The following is a 17804-nucleotide window of genomic DNA, read 5'->3' as shown; positions in this document are numbered from 1 at the left end:
GAAAATATTCTGCTATGTCACGAGATCGATCAATTTTTTTATTCTAATTATTTATATTTAATTTACTTTCCAACAAATTTTCAGGATTTCCCTGAAAAGTCAGTAAAAAATCTCTAAGATTTTAACACAATCTGCTATTAATATCAGGGTCTTCAATCTAAACCAGTGTAACACACAGTCAAATGATGATCTGAACTTAAATACCAGATTTGTAACACATTCCTCTGATTAATTCTCAGGGATGCTATATATTGCATTTTTGAAAGGGTCAACAGAATCACAAGCTTCCCATGCTCAGTTTTTCATCCTGGTAATTTTGATTATACCAGGTACACACTGCAGCAGATCTGCAGCTGACTTACACTGGCAGGCTTCCCACCGCAGGAATATGAACAGTGGATGGGCCCCATGGTCAAAACATTGCATAACACATACCCTACACAAAAGCCAAGAGATTGAAAAATAGGGAGGGATATCCTCACCCCACAGAAATTTTCCTGTTGATTTCACACGAACTTCTTGAGTGCACTGTTAACTCAACCATTGAGAGTCATCAGCCTCTATTTAGGAAGATTTTTAATCCATTGAGAGTAGCTTGCATCTATTATAGAAGATTTGTAATACATCCAACAATATCAAAGGTTTCCAAAACAATGGAAAATGCTACACAGTACCACTGGGTTGCTAAGGCTTAGCATATTGCTAATTTTCTGTCTTTGGTGTTAAAATCAGTCAAGAAGAAGAGACCTACATGCTTTGCGTAAATAAATTATGAGGTTGCAGTGGAAAAGATAGCACAGGTGAGAAACTGCAAAAGGGCCTCAAAATAATTTTATACCTAAAGATGAAACTCTCCCTTCAGAAGTTTAATTTCTGGGATTCAGCCATAATACTACGTCAGAGGAAAAGGTCAGAGCAGATAAATGAAATAGAAATCATAATAGGTTTTTTACTCACTAAGCAAAACATCTATTCCTGAAAATTCCAATTTCCATTCTTTTTAACAAACAGGTCATGAACTGAGTATTCTGAGCATGAAAGAAAGACACAGGAAATCTAAGGATTGTGCCAAACTGATTAGTAAAAACATTTACAAGAAATTGTGATCTCACAGACAGCAGGGAGAACTCAGAACAACTTTATTGATTCAACACACACCAGCTCAATGGAAATCAGTCTCTCACCCCAGAACTGTGCTCTGACACTAAACCTGAATTTTCCTTTTGCAATCCCCATCCACCTGCTAACACTACAGGTGCATTTACTTCCTGTGAGGATACCAGAGTCTTTCTGATTAAGGTTAAGCACTTAGAGCCACTCCATGACCTCCTAGGGGAACGGAAGAGAAAAAATTTCTGTTTTGTAAGAAAATCTGCTTCCCTGGCTGATGCTACTATTAATTTTGGTGCTTTCGTTTCAAGAGCCAGCAGCCTCCTCCCTACACACAACGCCTGGGGAGAGACCCTCAGCAGAAGGTAAATCCTTGCCATATTCAGACCAGGGAGACCCTGGGTTTCTGTGTACTTTACTGTTTCAGTAGTAAGTACTTTGATGCAGCCCAGTGCTGTTTGGAGGTTCATCACTATCTGCCAAACATTTTCTTACACTCATTGAAATTTAACAGGGAAGTCATCCTTGCTTGGGCCTCTGAGGTTCTGTGCATTTCTGCAAACACCATGCATTAACACTTGCCAGGCCCTAATTATCGAGCACACATTGAGACCCTCTCACTGGCACAAATGAGTTGAATATCCTCCTTTAGGATGTGAAAAAGGTTATTGCCAAAAACTTTAGGGTGCATGACCAAACATGGACACCTCAGCTGCCAGGAGGCTGCAGCTCACTGGGGCAGTTGGCATGCTTTGCAAGTGTGACAAAACTGAACGCAAATGCTAAAAATAGAGTTTGAAATTCAATTAGGAAAGAAAAAAAACCTCCAGACAGCAGTGGTATATTCTCTATCTTGTATGGCTCAATATAAAATAAAGGCAATTTAAGAAAGACAGCGGGGCTGCAGCCTGTTGGAGCTCATGGCAGGGAATTGATGGCAAACACATGGGAAGATGTGACAATACATACAGCCTCGTCAGCAAGTGGAACATAACAAGGAGTGAGTCACATCCAACTCCAATTGCATGTTACCCGTTTCTTTAAGCAAACCTTAGAAGAAAAGACTGCTACAGGAATAACAACCATCATCAGAAGTTAAAAACACTTTCACCCTGTGACTTTTGCATTTTGTAGAGAAATGTAATTAAATAAATAGCTTTTTTCATTCATTGTCAGTTACTGGAAATGTATCTTTTGAAATTACCTGGTCTATAGAATCATTAGCCATGCCTGTGTGATATATCTGCCACCTTGCCACAAGAACTGCAAGAACATTGAAACATTTCCCTTAAAGGTTAATAGCTCAATAATGGTGAAAATAGTCCAGCACTGCTGTGTCCTCCATATATTTTGAACACCAATTCGTTGCAGCTATAGTCAGAATTTTTGAACAGTAGCTCTGAATCAGATGGGCAGAGGGTAAAAAATTGTCAGGCCCATGCAGTTCCCATGAATCATGTCATTGAACTGATGAAAACAAACTCAGCTCATTGAAAGGTGTAACCTGGGCTGCTGTATGAAATGTAGGTAAACAAAGGCCATCTATGTCAGAACTATTTCTGCTTCTTTTTATGAATATGTTTTACTCAAAAATATCCTGAAAAAATGCCTGTACATCTGCAATAACAGTAAAAAAAATGCATTTGCTAGGACTATTTTTATTAATTTGTATCAGCAGGGTTTTCTTAAGACCATAACAAAAAAAAAAAGTAAATTATTTTAAAATATGTTTAAATCTATGTCATATATCTAGGAGCTTCAAAATGTATCTGCCAATTCATTTGGATAAATGAAGAGAATTCATTTCTATTAGCCATTTTGGGCACCTTGAAATAGGTTTTGTGTCTTCTAAAAGCTTGAGTTTGATTCAAGGGAAACTGATTTTGGGTTATTTGGCAGAAACTACATTTCTCTGCAGTACTTGAGGGTTTCATCTGTCTGCCAAAACTGATTTCCCAAATAATTTTTTCTGGTTCCTGCTTCTAGTATCTTCACACTACCAAGAAGGCATCATCACATGGAGGTTCAATGTACAAATACCTACCCAATATTATGCTCTGTAGATAATTCTAAATAGGAAGATAAGGTCTGGATGGTGATGAACAATATTATATTATGAACAATATTTATATTATTACTACTATGATGAACAAATCATTATTGACACAGCACTTCTCCCAAGACTCCCCTTCCAAAGTCCTTATAGTACTTACCATAAAATTTATGTAGTTGTATATTTTACTGCATAAAATAATGAATGGTGTTAAAATAGAAACTTCATTGCAGGGAAAGTAGCATCCATGAAGGTTAATGGCCCATACTGAAAAGCCAATAACAAATGTCTTTGCTTAATGAAATGCTTGGTTTAGATAATATTTTTTCATATTGTGCTTCTGCACTGGTCTGCCAAGCAGATAGTATAAAACAGACTCATGACTCATTCATAAAGTACAACATACAGGATCAACACTCTGGTATTTTCAACCTGAATTCAAATCAACAAGGTCTCATTTCAGTAAAAAAAAAAAAAAAAAAAAAACCAACAAAAACCAACCCACCAAACTTCCTTTATCAACTGAATGACAATATAGAAACTTTGTCCATTATTCCTACATTCAGCCACAAACAGGAAATTAGAGACTCAAGAAGATCAAAGGATTTTACTGCTCAAGGTACCCAACACTATTTTCTACAAGTTTAATGCCACTCCCTCCCCACCACTCGTACTAATACCCCTAAATAGCTAAGTCAAATTTTATGAGGAGTAATTCTAAAAGCTGGAAGAGCTCTCTCTGGAAAAAAGCCATCTGTTTGAAGTGCTCAACTGCAAGATCTGAAACACTTCCCAGCATTTTTTCACTTCCCAGATGTACTGCAAGTTCCAAATATCTGAGCATAAAGTGACAGATTTGCACAGTTGCAAGGGAACTTCTGTTCAGTAGTAAAGCAGAGCTGAGCAGTAAGCTGCCAGATACAGGGGATCTGAACAAGGAGGGCTGCTGCTTTGGCTTATCTTTGTTTTCCAATGCCAGTGTTGTGTTTTTCATGTACGTGAAAGGTATCCATAAATGCAGAAACTTATGTTGTGCAGTGGGTTTTCTTTAGGTACAGATTGCGTATATACCACATCTTCCCACAGAGCCAAGCTACACTTAGAGAATATGAGAGATGTTCCTCAGCCTACAATCATTTTTAACTCAAGACAAGGGAAAACTGATAAAAAGCTGTTGAAAAACATCAAATCCATCCTACCTCTGTGATCAGCTAACATCAGTACTCTGTTCAACATGAAGGTATTAACTAGTAACACACACCACAGCAAACAGCTCAAAAATCAATCACTCTTAGGAAGACTTGTTAAGGAAATTAATAGCAAAATTATTTGTGATTAGGAAATACTGAAAATTGTACAAATATCATCATAAAAGCCTCCTTGTTTCCTTTCATGGTGCTTCTAATCAAACACTCCTCTGATTAAACAGCTAATGAAAATTTCAGCCTGCTGTGGTAATGCCTAGTGCCAAGGCCTGAGGAGGAAAGCAGACCAGAGAATTGGCAAAAAGAACCAACTTTGGAGATAGGAGTTTTCCTTTATTATAGTGAATCCTGCTACCTTGTTTGGAGAGACTGCTTTTCATAAATATATTTCAAAGCACCAGCAAAGAAATACAGGGCAGGAAGACATGTCAGGAGATTATTTGGCTCAACCCATGTTACTAAGATAGGGTGAACACACTTAAGCTGCTTTGGCAAACATTTGTCTAATGTTTTCTTTAAAAAACCTACTTGTACAAGCTACAAGAATTTCAAGGTTTCTTTATTTGTATAGTGCAAAAAGTTCTCCTGGATTTCTTTTCTAAATCTTTCTCACTAGGTATGAGACCTATATCCTTCTTTTTGCCCCAAGACTGGCTACATAGCAAACAAACAACTGTCAGGTTATCTATAGAAAAAAATTAGGCAAAGATACCCCATTTTAATCTCTTTTCTTCTCAGATTAAAAGGTTCTTTTCATCCCTTAGTCATAGCCTTTGTTTTCTTACCATATTAAATTTCTTCTTGCTGGTTCTTCCCAGTCTATCGTTATTTCTTTACTTCTAAAGTGTGGTGCCAAAGAAAAAGTTGGTACTCTCAAAATGTGCCACTTTATAGAGTGATTAGGTCAGCAGTTGTGTTGCTCATGGCTAAATTAAGTCACCAATAATATAACCCAAGTTTCCTGGACAAACAACCCACTACAGCACATTACGTGCTTAGAGGTTTTTTTCCACAAACAGATTGAGAAATGTGGCTCTAGGTGCGAACAAGACAAATAAATAATTTGCTTGAGGATCTTTTTTGATCATACAATTTAGATGGGTCTGGAACACACTGAATCCTCTTTTTTATAAGTCTATATCCTATTTTTGTTTTGAGATTATATCCCTCCCCTAACTCATTCTTTTGTGATTACCTTAGTTGAACCACTGCAGTCGGGAAAGCTGCCTCAAGAGGACAACTTTTAACCAAGGAGCTACAGCAAAGCCAGGAGCTCAAGTTAGTTGGAACCCTAATCCTTCACCCCTTAGCCTGCATTAAAAGAATATTACATTCATTTTACATAATATGTATTTTTGAATACATATGTATTTAGTGGTTTCACACTTCCTTTGTCTCTATTTTAACTAACTTTGATCCATTAACTTTGAAAAACTTGCATAATCCAGCCAGGCAATACCAGAGAATGAGAGATCTCTGGCTTTTAAAAAGGGAGCTGTACAAAAAGGAATTTCTTGAGGACTTATTCATGGATGGGTCAGGCAGAAAACAGGCCAGATTCAGGAAGCAGAGCAAAGCCAAGAGCACAATAGAGACTTTGTTCATGGTGTAATACGAAGTTATGATATTTGGAAAGATGGAAACATTAGACTTGGGTAGGTAAGGGAGGAGACACACTGAGGCTCCATGTTTGCAATGTTATACCAACACTCCTGCCACTCTCTCTCTCATGTCAAACCTGATGCATGGAAAAAATGCCCAAGGGCCCTGGGAGGTGTCTCCTTCTAACAAGTGTTCTTTGAGGCCACTGACCCTGGCAGAGAGCTCTGTGAGACTGCAGCCAGTGGGCAAGAGATGAAGTTCTCTCAAACTCCTGAGAGAAGTTGTTTCTTCAGCAGTGCTTACACACACACAGTGTTAATGGCATATTCTGTACAAAGACTGGCATAGCAGTTAAAAGTCACAGGCACACGCACTGAACATCAGCTCCCTCTACTGTAAAAACATTGGGATATGTTCTTCTGTCACCCCATTGCCCCCCAGAATGGTCAGATTTGACAGAAGTACTACTCTGAAGCACTGAGACTAAGATCACTGGAAAAATGGATCCTGTAGAACCGGCAGACAGGAAGACAGCACAGATTTTTCTTTTCAGTTCTTGTGGTTATGATAATTGAGTTTTCAGTCTTCTTGTATGCTGCATATATCCATCCCTAGTTTGTCTCAAAACTAGAATAAATTTCATGATCTTAATCTAATATCTTACAAACAACTGTAAGTTAAAGTCTACAGAACAGTCTACAGCAGTAACTGCAGTCCTGCCTTTATTATTCACAATATTAATTTCTGACAGAAAATGTAATGGCATGGACCCTAACCTCTGCTGATCATTTTCCTAATTATGATGTTTTGTCTTCCTGAAAAGGTTAAAATTCTGACAAGTCTCAATATCTGATGGCTGTGTCCATCTATGCTGAGGGCTATTCTTGGTTCCAGCAGAAATCAGAGACATTTGCAGCACAGCTCAGTAACATAGCTCCATTAATTGATAAGATTTACTCAAAAGTATGACTTGAAAGGACAGAAATATTTGCTCAGGCCAGGCTGAATTAAATTAATAGTTTAAACATAAAAATACAAGAGGCTGTCTTTTAAAGAGAAACGGAAATATTTTTTGTTTTGAAATTGACCTTATTTTTTTAGTGTTAGACTAAACAAAAGTTTAATTTAAGATTAAACCAGTGCCCATGGTTTTACTCAGCATGAAATCCAATTAAACGATCAAAGTATCAGAAGTCAGCCAAGAGATCAACAAAGATGAGGACAGCAGAGAGGCTCTGAGATTTGCCCAAGAGTGGATAGTCAGAGCCTGTAGCGAAATTTTTATGTAATGGAAAGCAAAGACACAAGATCAGAAAGAATCCAAACAGCCAGAGAAGCGATCAATAGCCTATCCATGAAAATGGCTCATTTATTGATTACAAAAAGGAGAAGGAAGGTGTTAAAAGTTGTGAGATAGAGAGCTGAGCGCTGAGATTCCAGTTTGCTTGAATGTTGAGGTACAGAGACAAAGAAGAGGATGAAAGAGTGAACAGATGAAAATATGATCAAGGAAGGTTAGCTCAGAAGACAAGGACACATCAAGGGGATGGGCTGAAAGCACTGGAAGAGCACTGAAAGCTGGCAAGTATCTTCAAGTAAGGAACCCGAGAGGCAGACAGAGCTGCCCTAGACAATAGGAGAAAGGGACAGGAGGCCAGGACACCAGCATGTCTGACAAGCATGGGTTGGAGAGATTACAAAAAATAACCCAGCTTCTCATGCCATCCTTCCTGTATGCTGTAGTATAGATGGTCACATCTCATGCTTAGCCATAGGCCTTTAGAGTCCCCAAAGACAGATAATGAGAGAACAGTGATAAAAAGCAGAAAATCAGTTTGATCAACTTAATACTTACTTTGTACCATTATAGTCAAAGCAAATAAAGTTGCTTTGAAATAGGAATTGACAGGACAAAATATAGCAAGTACATGAGTGGAACTTTATCAGAATTATGCCACAACTCATTAATCTGTATCACAGTAATGGTGTGACTTTAAAGTTAACACCAGTATTTCAAAGCAAAAGGTCTTCTGGATCTCTAGCAACTCACTGCAAACCTTTTACAGCTAATCAGTATCATTGCTTCAAAGGAAATTAAACTGTCTCCACCCAGTAACTCTAGTGGCATTTGATCTACAATTGGCTTGAAGTTAAAAATTAATTACCCTTCCAACATATTGATTACATGACTATAAATATAAAAGCAGCAGACCAGAACAATGTACACTGACCCTCTGTTGAAAAAGCATGTTTGTTTTCAAAAGGAGCTAATTAAGTTCCCGAAAGAGGCAGCAGTGAAACTAAAACCAACAGTGCCATCTAGTGCATTGCTGTGGTCAGAGCATCACACAGAATCACATCATGCTTTATTTCAGTTTCCTAATGCTAACGGAAAAAGGACAGATAAATTAATGCCACACTCTACATGCCTGAGGTCCCGAGGCTTACCAGGGGGGAATATATAACTTTCAGGCAAAGATAGTCTTACATCATATTTACATTTGTATTATTAATGAAACCTCACAGTTAAACCTACTTAGTAAGTTTAACTACTGACTGTGAATTAACTGAAATAAATAAAGTTATACATTGACATTAATTCTTGGGTTCTAAATAATTTCATTTCAAAACATCTACACTGAAACATTTCTGGTTTTTTTAGATGTTGTCTAGGCTGCAAGAGGAGTTGTTCAGCCTGGAGAAGACTCCAAGGAGAGCTTACAGCATTCTGGGCCTACAAGAAAGTTGGAGAGGGACTTTTTACAAGGGTATGGAGTGACAGGAAAAGGGAGAGTGGCTTTAAACTGAAAGAGGGTAGGTTTAGGTTAGATACCAGGAAGAACTTCTTTACTGTGAGAGCAGTGAGACAATGGAACGGGTTACCCAGAGGAGCTGCAGATGCCCCATCCCTACAAGTGCTGAAGGCCAGGCTGGATGATGCTTTGAACAACCTGCTCTAGTGGAAAGTATCCCTGACCACTGCAGGGGCAGGCAAAGCAGCAAGGGGAGGGTGCAACTAGGGGATCGTTAAGGTCTTTCCCAACCCAAGCTTTAATCTTTATAATATGCGCTAAAATAGATAAAAATTTCTGCGTATGTTTCAAGTCTTTTTATTAGAATCACAGAATATGCTGAGTTGGAAGGGACCCATAAGGATCACCAAAGTCAAACTCCTGGCCCTACATGGGACAACCCCAAGAATCGCACCATGTGCCTGAGAGTATTGTCCAAATGGTTCTTGAACTCTGTCAGGCTGGTGCTGTGGCCACTTCCCTGGGGAGCCTGTTCCAGTGCCCAACCACCTTCTGGGTGAAAAATCTTTTCCTAATATACAGCCTAAACCTCCCCTGACTCACCTTCATGCTGTTTCCTCAAATCCTGTCACTGGTCACAGGAGAGATCAGTGCCTGCCCCTCCTCTTCCCCTCACAAGGGAGCTGTAACTGCAGTGAGGTCTCCCTTCAATCCCCTCTTCTACAGGATGAACAGACCAAGTGACCTCAGCCACTCCTCACACAGCTTCACCTAAAGGCCCTTCACCTTTCTTAGAGAGTCTTGGACACTCTCTAATAGCTTTATATCTTTCTTATACTGTGGCACCCAAAACTGCCCAGAATATTTAAGGTGAGGCTGCTTCAGTGCAGAGGGAAGTGGGACAATCCCCTCCCTTGCCTGGCTGTGATGCTGTGCACGATGTCCCCCCAGGACATGGGTGATCCTCCTGGTTGCCAGAAAAGACTCAAATTCAAATGTCAGGCTGACTCAAATTCAACTTGCCATCAACCAGGACACGCTGGTCCCTTTCTGCTGTGCCACTTTCTAGCATCTCACTCCTCAGTCCGTACCTACGTCCAGGGCTCCCTTTCAGATAAACAGAATACAGATTTGGCTCCCTTTTCCCAAAATCCTATACGGCCCTCGCACTGTATCTAGCATCATACTTGGCCCTCTACACTAGATTATAGTACCTTCAGTGTCAGCTTTTTATATAGATTGCCTTAAACTACAAAAGAGACCCTAAAATTAAGGCTGTATATCCTGCAGTAGGAAAAGAAAGATTACAATCTCTGTGCCAATTCCCTCAGATTCACTTCTACCCTTGGGACTCATATTTCACCAGCGGTTTTTTGTACCTATAGCTTGGTACCACTAATCTTTAATCCAGAAAATATAGTGTCAGGCACATCTCAGTTGACATTGGGCACACAGATGTGTGCAGCATACACAGAAGTCAAGCGCACATCCTTCAGACTTTGCAGCTTTATTCATCAGCTTCTCCCTGACATCAGGGGAACTAGTCCATTAACATTCACTGAAAACACTTCACTATTTGTTTTGGTTTCCCTTTTGTTTTGGTTTGATTGGCCAAGAGAAATTCCTGTAAATGTTAAAACACAAAACCCTTGGTATGACATAGACCTGGCCCACTTGAGTTCATTCCTTTCCACCTTGTGCCATGGACAGGATCAGGCCCTTGCCACTGTCCTTCCCAGCCTCTGCCATGAGCAGGGCTGGTCACCAGCACGTGACCCCACCAGGCTGTCCACAATACACACAACAAAACTCCAATTTTGCCAGGTTTAGAGAGCTGCAAGAGACTTCTGTGACTCAATCAGGGTTTATTAACAGGCCATTTGAAAAATCCTCCCCTGGAATACAGCCCACAAGAAGAGACAGGCTGTATTGTATGGAAACTGTGAAGGGCCATGTGCTGGAAGGAAAAAAAAAATGTCACGAGATCTGCTTCCCTTTTCTCTCCACCTTCCCATTTCCCCACTCCTTTCCTAGGTCCTCTCTTTCTTCCCTGGCTCCCAGGAGAAATCACAGCAGACAAGGCAGAGAGCAATGGTGGATTCAGTAGTCTGATGTGGCTTAGAGCAAAGACTGTGACTAAAGGAATGTAAAGCCAAACCCAGAAACAAGCGGCAACAAAGAGCTAAAACTACCAGAAATTGACACGTACACGTCCAACCATGATGTACTACACAAGGACATGGCCAGAAAACAATGTGTGATGACACAAGTTGTATGAAGAAGCTGGACTCAGTGCAGCAGTTCTGAAAATAAGCTCAACCAGGTTTAGAAACAGCTCTTCATGTCATCATGTCAGCAAGCAGCACAGGAAGGCAGTGGTCCACCTGTGTCTTACCACCTCCACCATCTTTCCTACTAGGTCTTTCATAGGTTAGCAAACTCCCATTTTCTGCTACCATTAAATTCCAAGAAAACTCTCTCTTGTCCTGTGTTGCACCTGAAACATCTATAAAGGCACCTTGCTGCTCTTCTTTCCCCCCTTTCCCTAAAAATTACTTTTGAGAGCCACAAAAATTTAAAAAACAAATAATAGGGAGACTAGAGAACCCTCTTCATCACACTAGATGGTGTTACTTTACATATCTAGACGTCCCACTTCTGCTTGTAGCTCTTCATCACTTCATCCTACACATCACAACTGAGACATGAGACTTCTTTTTTTGTTGTATATCCTGACCTGACATGAGATACTAAAACCAGAACTTCAAAATCTTACTGTGAGGAAGGAAGTGGAGCACAGTATTTGCACCAACTTTCTACAGATTGCAAAAGCCTGAGCTTACCATTTGAAAAGAATGTACACGAGGCTTACTCTCAGACTAATACTGATCCATATCAGTTAGGGATATCATTATAGCACAGCTACAGGAGTTAAAACAGGCACAGGTATGTAGCAAATGCAATTCTTCAACAACTGGAAAACTAGTTAAAGCATGTGTGGAATAAAACTTTGTTCCCTTTCAGGATCAATAGCATTTTCTTTGGTTCAAAATAGTTCATCTGGATATTTAAAAAATGTAGTGAGTTATTAATTACTACCAAAACACAGTTTGAAGGTTTTCCATTCCCAATTAGTCCACACAAAATGCTTTCTAAAATGCCACAAAGAGGAAAATGACAGCATTTTTTGCAGTAAGTATAATGATTTACTCCTCTGTGCATTTCTTGAGCTTGGAGAAATTAAACTAGTAATATCAGACCTTTCATCTTTGTGTTACTTTTTTTTTTCTGAGTTGCTCTTCTTAATCAAAAAAATGACTTCTTGGAGGGTTGTTGAGGACATTATGGTGGGATGTATTTTCTCTGGATTTGCATTAGACATTTGTCAATTGTCTTCATGAGAGTTGAGGGAGAACGATCCCTATAATCCAATTTACTGCAGCAGCAACAAAAAGTATCTTCCCTTTTTACAAACTTCTTGGGAATAAACGGAATTGTTAATCTAATAAAAGAAACTCATTCCCATCAAGATAATCAACAGTGGAAATACTTGAGGGTGGGAGTGCAAATTCTTCCTTTTAAACAATTTAATAAGGGTTTGTCAATATGAAGCCCATGAAGTTGGTCACAGTTAAGTTCAAAACAAGCATTTGTTGGTTAATACTGCTTGTTTTGAACTTATTAAATTAATAACGTAATGGATAATTCTTGAACTAACTTGTTACACCTCTGATACTAACCTTGCTCTTTGCAACAGACCTCTATGCCATTATAAACACAATTAAGTGTAAAATGGAGGCCTCAGAATAAGAAAATGTAGGGGGCTTAAATCAAACAAGTTGAATGCTATCTTGGGACAATGTATACTCATAAAACTTAGCATTCCCTCAGGTACAGTGCCCATTAATCTGCAACCTTTCTTGATTCCTGCTCATTTAATTTATCTGACTTGATCCACAGTCATCATCAACTTCAGAATCCATGTGGATAAAATCTTGGCTCTCTTGTAGTCTCAAATTTCTATGACAACAGAAAATTGAGAACTATTTAATTACTACAGTCATACATAGGACTACTTTTGCTAAAGTCAAATGGCAAGATAAATTCTCCAGTATCTTTTACATCTAATGGGGTTTCACTGTGCTCCAGTGCAGTGTTAAGAAATGACTGATCTCAGAAGGGGGCAGATCTTGGGCTCTAAGGCTACAGGTGAGTCCTGACTGCAACAGGCAAATTGCACCACTGTCTTAAGGAGTCTTTGATTAAACAGAACACTGCAGAACAACAACAAAAAAAGAAAAACAAAACAACAAAAACAACCAACCAACCAAAACCCAAAAGACCCATAAACAAAACAAACATGTTTTAATAGATCAGTGTGATTTTATTACTACACAGCACTGAAACTGTTTCAAAAGTAGCTGACAGAAGTAATCTGCCCATATGAACATTTGGACACTATTCTAATTTTCACCAGTATTCAGCATTCAGGACTTTTATTGAGGTCAGAAGCAAGTATGCTCAGGTGCTTATGCTGAGTATCATTCAGAGGCCCAACATTCAAAAATAAAATTACATTATTTTACTTCAAAATTTAACCTTCTCTTCCTACTGTTTCTTCCAGTATGTGCACAAGATCAAAAATAAAGGCTCCATGCCACTGTTTAGCAGCATGAAGTACTACTGACTCTGTGAGGCATTTTTCTCTACCCTAGCCCAGAAATTCTCAGCTCTTTGCTCACATCTGCTTGAATGGTTTATCTTTATCGAGATTTTATCTACATAAGACATTCATTTCTACAGAGAGTAAAACAAAAAAGGAATTTGGACTCCTACAGTGAATCTCAACTTCATTAAACAAATCAGCACATTTACTATTTCCTGTTGAAAAATAAAATTGCCAAACAATGTCTCCTTTAGAACGAAAGTAAATAAATCCAGATAGAAGACTACACTTCCTTTTTTTTTTTTTTTTTTTTTTTTTTTTTGAGAAGGGAATAACTAAAAATATATGCAAGAACCAGGCTCAGCGAGAGGGAAGAAAAGGAATTTTTATGTTTTCTCATGGAGCTTTTAAAAAATCTGGTGGCTGCTCAAATCCTGTGAGCTACTGTACTATTTCTTTAACATTTTGATGACTGGGGCAAGCAGTACTCCAGCTCCTTTGCTCTCTTCAGTTTTGCTTTCTCAATCTATCCTGGCACAGAGCAAAGGCAAACAAATAGGCACACCAAAAGAGAGTGAGACTGGTTCAGGCAGAAGAAGTTTTGGACTTGCTGTAAGATGCACTGTTATCTTAAGGGCCCTCTTTAGCCTTTATGGGGTGCAGAACCCTTACAGTTTGATTCTGGTCTGTTTCCTAATCCCCAGCCAGTCCACTTCCCTTGTTAATCTTAATCCTGCTCTATCTCCATGTGATCAATAGCTACGAATACGGCACTCCTGATGTCTGAATAGGAGCAGCAATAAAGGCAGTACAGAGGTACAGACTTCTTGGTACAAAGTCCTTTGTGCATAAATATGTGATTTACTTCTTTGAGAACAGCTTTCCCAGGGAGCACAGAGCCGTGCTCAACTACAAGTGTAGTCCTCTCTCCTTTCCCTAAGCCTTTTAAATTCAGCTGTCCCATGTGTTCTTCTCCTACCCTTGTGCCTCTTCACTGGTCCATCACCTTCTTTCCTTTTGATCTCCTAACAGTGAAAGGGGATTTGACTGTCATAATACAGGTACCTAGTATTTAGACTGCTGGATCTGAGCACATACAGACGATAATTTTGTCCTAAAACAGGTGTCTTAACTAGGTCAGATGAATCTCACCTTTGGAGTGCTTATTTCTCCCTGTTGATGGAAGCTGAGGGTCATGACCTGAGACTCAGGTGTTTATCAACTAAGTATCAAAAATATTCCCCAATAATCCAATTTTAAATACTCAACTAAAACTTTTTAAGATGATTCATTTGGCCATGATATTCCCCATTTCATTAATACCCACTCTATCCTCAGTAAATTCCCAGGCACATTTTTTCGCTCCTTTTTGTATTCCATTCTCGCTGGATTCAGTTCATTACATTCAAACTCTAATTCATCTCTTCCATGGAGCCACTTCCATTCTTACTTCAGTTTCTCTCCATCAGATGCTGAAAAGGAAAAGGGCTCAGAGAATCATGCCATATAGTGTCAGGAAGGATTGCTTCAGGATATTCCTGGCTACCTCCTCCTGCAACACAGGCCACAAGACTCCTTCAGTCCTTGCTGAATTGGAGAAGGTATCTTCTAGGAAAACGGTCACTCTTTACTCTAAAACTGCTAGTGCCAGTGTTGCCTTGGTTAAATCATTCCAGTAGTTAACTGCTCTGACAATCAATCTTAAGTTTATTTTTAGCCTGAATTTGTCCTGTTTTAGCTATTAGTCATGAATCCTGTATTCTAATACACCAAAACATCCTATTAACAACTTTCTGATATCCCAGAAAGTGCCTACAAACATTTAAGAAGTTTCTTTGTTAATAAAACTAATCAGAGATTGGATTGCTTGCATTTTCCAGTCCTTGATTATTCTTTGAACTCTTTGCAATGCATAAATGTTCTCCTTGAAAGTCTCTAGCTGTACCTGTCTATAACAAATGTATTTATCTTTTAAAAACATGATATAAAACAGACATGCTAATAGTCTTCTTTCCAAAGAACTATAACAGCACATGGCTATGATATAATTTATTAATAAAATATTTAGCACTTTAGTACAGATTGTTTAAGTCAGCAACTTCTCCATAGACCCTGTAAACAATCTTACAGAAAAGTTCTCTAGTTGTCCTATTTTTCCTGCAAACTCTAGTGTTTTTATTTAAGCCCCTAAAATTGCTCAGTTCTAGCAATCTATCACGCACTGCTAACTTCAAGAACACTTTTAAAATGCACTTTTGTTATTCGGTTGTTCATCACATTGCATCAGAATTGAGAGAAGATTTTCTGTAAAGAAAGATGTTTTATAAGAAGTCACTAATCTTCTTTGCTTGACAGTACTTCCTTTTAAATTTCAGCAGGAAATCAGGGTTCTTTCTTCAGGGAATTTTGGATTAAGCCCTTTTTCAAGTCTGACAATTTTATCAAACAATATAGAGGTCAAGGAGTCAAAGGACAGGTAAAGAAAAGAAGCTGGCCACTATAGACATTTTAATAGCTAACACTGTAGCTTTTAAAAAGCTAATATACTAAGACTGAAAAGATAACTAACACATTTGGAGAAACCTACAATCAGATCCCCTATGCCTGAAGAATATAGGCTACAGAATCAGAAGAATGTGAAAATATGTAAGTATTGCCCACTTAGAAAGCTAGTTTGAGACTGACTAGAATCAAAAGTAGATGGTTCAGTATGCAGCACGTCATCCTTATCTTCTTGTTGACTTCAGCTCTTTGCAGATGTTGCTGCACTATTGACCACTGCCCTCATACCTCCTTGTCTCTGCTGGAGGAGCAGCCAATAAGACCCAGGAGTATCTCCTTTCTTTGGCTGCCCTTCTCTAAAATGCGCAACACTTGCTCTTTTTCACCCTCCTTTTGTACATTCCCATCCCCGGATAAAAATTTTGTATCACAAATAAATAATTCCACTCTGCTTCGAAGCATCTCAATTTATGGGAGAACTAAATCTTTTTGTAACCACTAAAGTAAACTACTGGTCTGCATTTCAAGATAAATCTAAGTAACAACATTGGTATCTACTCCCTAAAACATGGGTACATGTCAAAAGAAAGGCAAATACTAGACTTTGAATTTGAATTATGTAAGGCAAGCTATGTAACTGACTATTCATGCAGGGGATGGGGCGAGAACATTTCCAAGAATAGAAACAGAATAGGAAGTCACAAAGTAAGCATGGATAAGACCTGAATACAATCCTGTGAGGAACTTACAAAGAGCTTTTAAGGTAAATGTGTAACTAAAGACGCTTCTAACTGATAAAAGTAGTACACTCTAACTATCCAGTTTGTTATTGCATCCATAGTCTCCATGAAAAACATAAAATATGGTGCAAAATTAACAAAATTTGTGAAAGTATTATGGTTGTAAAGCATAAAGAATAGCGTAACAATTTAAAAAATGCCACAATAAGCGGGACCATGAACTTCATGAGCAAAAATCCAAATGACAGTAAATTCTAAGGTAGCAACAAAAATCTTGCTATAGGAAAGACATTTTTTACAGTGAGAACAAACATTAACTGGAACAACCTCCAAGATGGGGCAATTGGAAAGTTCAGCTGGAAAGAGCACTAGACAAACCTCATTTATGCTCCCTTTCCCGCAAAAGGTTGGACCAGTTGATCTTTCAAGGTCCTTTCCAAGCTGAGCTGTTCCATGATTCTAAGAACCACCTCCACAGTGGATGAAGGGCTACTGAGTCATTCCCTTGAATATCCATTATGGCCTACAGTATCCTAAGTGCTATCTAAGAAGGAAGCTCACTATCAGGCTTGCTCTACAGTTATACTTGTTAATCTTTTCCCTCCTGTCACAGCTTTCTTTCCAACACTATTGTAGGGACTTACCATTCAACTTCTCTACAACAAGCCTATTTGCTCTCACTGCTAAGGATCTCTAAGTTATAAATAGAAAATTGAGAGGCTTGCAAACAGTAAGTCCCCAAACATACAGACGCGATTTGGTAGACTGTTCTCAAGGCCTTAAGATCTGATACATACCTGGGAAACCCAGGAACTGGAGTATGTCTCCTACCAACTCACAGGAACATCAGGATTTATTCCAACAGGTATCAGGATGCAAGAAGGAGCTTCCCATAAAAGGAGCAGGCATCAGGGACACAGGCTGCCATGCCTTTCTGGGCACTCCTCCTTTCCTACTGCCAGGAGCACCACCTGAGCCAGCCTCAGAGCTCGGCCAGAGTCCATCTTTGTCCTAGAAAACAGAATATAGTACATTCTCCAGTTTAAACAAGTAGTCCCCAAATACACCTCTCATGAGTTTGTCCTTTGAGCAGATGCAATAGATAAAATGTCAATCACCTGCCTTGATGAAGAAGAATGAATAATTTTTTTTTCTGCATTGTTTATGTAAATG

At 38.9% G+C, this 17804-nt stretch overlaps 1 long non-coding RNA gene across 3 annotated transcripts in view; it reads right to left on the bottom strand.

The window, feature by feature from the left end:
* Positions 1-17804, bottom strand: part of LOC136289342 (uncharacterized) — a 31866-nt gene that overhangs the window by 11277 nt on the left and 2785 nt on the right. For 2 of the 3 annotated variants that reach the window (XR_010720766.1, XR_010720765.1), the window contains exon 3: positions 17429-17642. This is a non-coding gene — a long non-coding RNA (uncharacterized lncRNA). Of the gene's footprint in view, positions 1-13045; positions 14862-17428; positions 17643-17804 lie in introns of those variants that run through there. The other variant, XR_010720764.1, reaches the window with a different exon arrangement.

This window comes from Chamaea fasciata, unplaced genomic scaffold (assembly GCF_029207755.1).
Source record: "Chamaea fasciata isolate MVZ Bird 193981 ecotype frontalis unplaced genomic scaffold, bChaFas1.0.hap1 SCAF_5, whole genome shotgun sequence".
NCBI classification, from domain to species: domain Eukaryota; kingdom Metazoa; phylum Chordata; class Aves; order Passeriformes; family Sylviidae; genus Chamaea; species Chamaea fasciata.
The sequence above is the reverse complement of the archived record's forward strand: the minus strand, read 5'-3'. Positions and strand labels throughout refer to the sequence as shown.